The 4,879-nt window shown below is 35.5% G+C and overlaps 2 long non-coding RNA genes across 3 annotated transcripts; one reads left to right on the top strand and one right to left on the bottom strand.

The window, feature by feature from the left end:
- Nucleotides 1–962: 962 nt before the first annotated feature.
- LOC125488634 lies at nucleotides 963–4,246 on the top strand. Of its 2 annotated transcripts, XR_007266363.1 has the most exons (3): nucleotides 963–1,811; nucleotides 2,987–3,243; nucleotides 3,643–4,246. It is a non-coding gene; the product is annotated as an uncharacterized LOC125488634 (long non-coding RNA). The 2 variants fall into 2 exon arrangements; XR_007266362.1 differs by lacking the exon at nucleotides 3,643–4,246 and having other exon boundaries at nucleotides 2,987–3,386.
- Nucleotides 1,893–4,376, bottom strand: LOC125488633. The gene is made up of 4 exons (XR_007266361.1): nucleotides 4,246–4,376; nucleotides 3,465–3,598; nucleotides 2,974–3,033; nucleotides 1,893–2,475 (listed from the first exon to the last, which is right to left on the bottom strand). It is a non-coding gene; the product is annotated as an uncharacterized LOC125488633 (long non-coding RNA).
- Nucleotides 4,377–4,879: the final 503 nt, after the last annotated feature.

Genomic DNA, 4,879 nt, shown 5'->3' on the forward strand with positions numbered 1-4,879 from the left:
AGTAGCAAAATTCTGTTATCACTACATGCTAGGGGATGCTGCAATTAACTTACTAACTACTATTACACCATTCAGAGTGCTCCGGCAGATTAATTACATTACAAGTTAATGTCACTCATTAAAAAAAAAATTACAACTAAATCTACCCACATGAGTGTGTAAATAACGGATAGACGATGGTAAATACATTATAAATCTATATATGTCATCTTTGTGTTTGCTCAATTGACTTCAAAATAATCAATCAAAGAGAAAGCGCCTGAATACATTGTACAGCAAATTGCGCAAAGAAGCCGTAAATTTATCGTGGTGTAATTAATCTCTCGGAGCACGTTGGTAAATGTGATATATGTCTATAAGTTCATTGAAATATTCTCTAGCATCTAGTGCTAACAGAATTTGGGTAGATTTGCTTGTTCTTCAAAATCATGAAAAAATTGTCGCTCATATTTGCGGTTATGTCGCTATATAATGTAATTGTGACGTAATTAATCTCTCGGAGCACGTTAGTAAATGTGTTGTATGTCTATAAGTTCATTGAAGTATTCTCTAGCATGTAGTGCTAACAGTATCCCGCCACAATGGGTTATTTCTTCATAATCATGAAAAAATAGTCGCCCATATAGGAAAATATTATGTTATGTTAATCAAGTTAAAACTTGATAAGAACTAAATCTACCACTCATCGAGTGTATGTAATGGATAGACGATGGTATATAGATCGTAGCAATAACTACTTTATGTACGTATATGGTCAAGGGACTTCAAAATAATGAAAAGTGTAAGCATCTGAAATATGTATTAAGTAAGTTGTCGGCTAGGGAAGAAAGTGAAGGAATTTTTCACTAAAACAATTATCAGCACCTCAGCCCAGTTGGTTACAGCCTCGAACTAGATCCCTGTGGTCTGTGGATCGAATCTAACTAAAGCAACTAAAGATCTTTTTTATTTTTTTTATTTTAATGATAGTTACTTTTAAAAATACATACAGTAATGAATGTAACCAGTTATATTACAGACTTATTTTGGGTTCTTAATATGTAGGTAAATAAAAGATGCCAAGACAAATTTATTTTATTTTAAGTATACAAATCCACATTAGAAACTACATCAACACAATCATGTTAAATTATTTTATATTGTTATAAGTAGGTATGATTAAAATCACAATGATATTTCTAAATTTATTATTTATCAATCAGAATATGGATACAAGTAACAGTTAAAATCGATAGCTTGAATTATATCATAGCTCTTTTAAGTAAGAGTATACTTTATTAAATAAAACAGAATAAAATGTGATCTACTAATAAACCTAAACTTAAATAGAACCTATAAATATTAAAATATATATAAATAATATAATTGTTACGTTCACTTCACTCTCACTGCACTAACTCATTGTTACTACTACTCGACAACAGGTGTCGCTATTATTACCGCTACTCGGCAACAGATGGCGCCATGTGTCCAAAGAGTTAAAATAAATACAGCTGTTTTCATTTTTATAAACATACGTATTCTTTAGGGTTTTAATTTCTGTCTTGTTAAATATTCTGCTAATCCAATTATTAAACTACAATATTGGAAATAATTAGTGCGCATGGCATTAATGAAGGTCAATGCGCATAGTCAAAACATTGCGCATTCCGTGGCTAACCTCTCCGAGTCGATCGACCTGCGAACGGAACGGAACTGTCAGTGCTAACAAGAGCCTCTTCGTTTCGTTGTGCTGTTTTTGGTGCTGAGTGTTTGTAAAAAGTTACTAGCTTTTGGTTTTGTTTTGGTGCTTGTGTACAATAGAATTACAGGTAAGTCAATACAAAACTTAATAGATAATATCCAATTTTTACATAGCATTGATAAGATCTTTGTAATTTCCCCCGGTTTAATTTTTGAGAAATGCCACATCAGTTTCGGCTATTGTGGTTATAAACAGTCATTCCCTTTCTTATATGACTGTCTCTGAATATGTAGGACTTGAGATATGTGTAGGAATTTGTTTACCTACGTTGTAAATGCTCCATCAATTCTGACTGTCCCTTTTAATTCCGTGCCTTATCATTAGCAAGCAATTTGTTCACCAACTATAAATACAGGCTACTCCCACTATTGTACCCATAGGTAGAAATACATTATAACAATAACATGCAATGATAAAAGATAGATAAATTATTTTTCATTATTACTTGCCTTATCTGGTAACCTGTATGATATATTTTGTTGATTATGTTTCTACCATTTCTTTTGGGATAGGTGTTGGTTTGTTTTATTTAACATGCTCTCGGTTTTATTTTCTAGTAACTGTTAAAATAAAACTTAGAGCTAAAAAGTTTTCTGGTAGTGATTCTAGGATTTTTAAAAAGTTGCCTATCCAGGTTGTCTGTTGATCAAAATCCATTTAGTAGTTTTGTCGTCACATTCGCTGGGTACTTCGACATGTCGATGTTGCATCGTCATCTTCACCCAGGTGATCTGTTGGCAAGAAACGATACATTAATAAATAGGCGTGCCAAATAAATAACATTGCTGTGTGAACTAAAAACTATAAAAGTTTCAGTTTTCTCGCATACAAAGTGGCGCCTCTAGCGGAAACTATCATGAAACTTTTGACAGATAATCTATGCAGGTGACAGAAGAAAACAAAAAAAAATTCGTTTACGTAAATTGCAAAACCCGTACTAGAGGCCCTGATACAGCTGGTCCACTGCGGGTTGGTAGAGAGGAACAGATCACATATCTAGATGAGCTAAATCTAGATATGCAGGTTTCCTCACGATGTTTTTCTTCACCGTAAGAGCGATGGTATACATTGTACTTAAATTCAAAGAACTCATTGGCACATGTGGGTGTTGACCCCCGTATCTCTGGCGCGAGAAGCGGGCGCTTATCCGACTGAGCTACACTGGTCTATCAGTTTCAATATCATTTAAATGACTTTATTGTTTTAAAATAATATATTTCTACACTTACCTTCTCATTATAGAGGCATGGCCCGGGGGCAGCGGCGGTATTCCCGAAAAAATAGGAAAGCTGAAATTTAGAAGAAAAAAAATATTAAATAAAGATATAAGAAGAGATGTAAGAAGGCAAGCTGACAATGGGATGGTATGTCTGCAAAGCCAATCATAAAGAACCAAATAAACTGCTTATGGGCTTATGGTTATATTAAACCGATTGCATGTATCTATATACTCTAAGCATGTATCATATTTGTTTTCTCAGCCTCACACTTTAACTCAGGTAAGTTCTGAGGCACATTTACTGATTCTACACTATGTTTGAATTCAGTTTCATGAAATTGATTATTCAGTAGACTGTGAGGATCTACACCTCTTGACAGACAGTCAGCTGGATTTAATTCAGTAGGAATATAGTTCCCTTTTTCAGGTACCTTCTCACATTCCCAGAACCCATCTATTTTCCTATTTAAAGACTCTGTTGAGACAGCCTCAGATACTGACTTGCAAAAGTTACTTGGTAGTGATGAACATCCGTCGCTGTTCAATGGTGCAGTGCCAGCAACAATGTAGCCGAACTGAGTGTTGTGTAGAAACAGCTGACCTGGTATCACTGGCAGTCTCTCACGCAGTAGGATCTGAAACATGATGTCACACCCAAGTAAAATATCTATATTTCTAGGTTCGCTGAAGCATTGGCAAGCTGAATGTGAGATGGTATGTTGATGTCCTGTACATTGACACGGAAATGAGGCATTGAAGATGTTATGTTGGGGACAATGCATGATAGAACAGTGAGTTTATAATCACTGTTGGCTGACTGGATAGCAAATCGAGCCTTTTGGTTGGTTGTGTTGGAAGCATTGCACACACCAACAATTGTTTTCTTCATCGAAGAACTCAGTATTAATTCGCTTAGCTAGATCCTTTAGGATAAAATTTACAGAGCTCCCTGAATCTAGTAGAGCTCTAGCATAGATATGCTCACCATTTTTAGCTTGAAGCTTGACAGATATTGTAGGCAATAATACCTCACTCTGTATGTTAGACATCAATGAAACATGATTAGTAGCAGCAGCGGCAGCGGGTTGGCTATTATGAAGCAAGGTGTTGTGCTTGCCTTTGTAGATACCACACTTAAAGAAAAATCTGCATTTTTGGTGGTTGTTGAGGCATATAGTGCATAGCTTATTGTTGGCCACATATGAAATCCTTTCATGCACTGCAGCTAGTTTAAACTTTTCACATCTAAATAGTTTGTGATTAGAAGCATGACAGTACTTACATGTGGGTTCTTCAGTGATGGGTTTGATGTTGTTAGCTATGTATGACGGCTTTTTTGGAGTGTCCTTACTCACACTCTGGCCTGTAGACTCGCAGGATGTGATGTTTCCCATTGCTGCAGCTCTTTTATCTAGAAAAGACAAAGAAAGTGAAACCCTTGCAATGTATATTGATCTAGTTTCCGCTGAATGATCGCAATTATTATTAAGTCGCATGAGTCAACCGGTATATTTAAGCCTTTCAACGCACTACTATGCTGTCTGACTGTAGCTATGAATTCCCTTATATTCTGTGCTGTACATTTAGTGATCGGTTTCATATCTAATATTGAGTTTATGTGGTGGTTTATAACAATCAATTTATTGTCATAACGCTTGGCTAGTAGTTCCAGAGCAATCACATAGTTAGAACTGTCCAGAGATTGATGTTTTATTAGATCTAACGCCTCCCCATAAACAAGAGAACGCAGATAGTAAAACTTATCACATCGGGATAACCTATCATGTGCCAATTACACTTTGGAACAAGTTCATAAACGCATAGTATTCACTAACTGTGCCACCGAATTTTGGTATCTCAATAGGAGGAAGCCTGTTGTGGTTTGTGTGAGAGTTAGTAGAGTTACGTACCTTTTC

The sequence above is a fragment of the Plutella xylostella genome, chromosome 6 (assembly GCF_932276165.1).
Source record: "Plutella xylostella chromosome 6, ilPluXylo3.1, whole genome shotgun sequence".
NCBI lineage: Eukaryota > Metazoa > Arthropoda > Insecta > Lepidoptera > Plutellidae > Plutella > Plutella xylostella.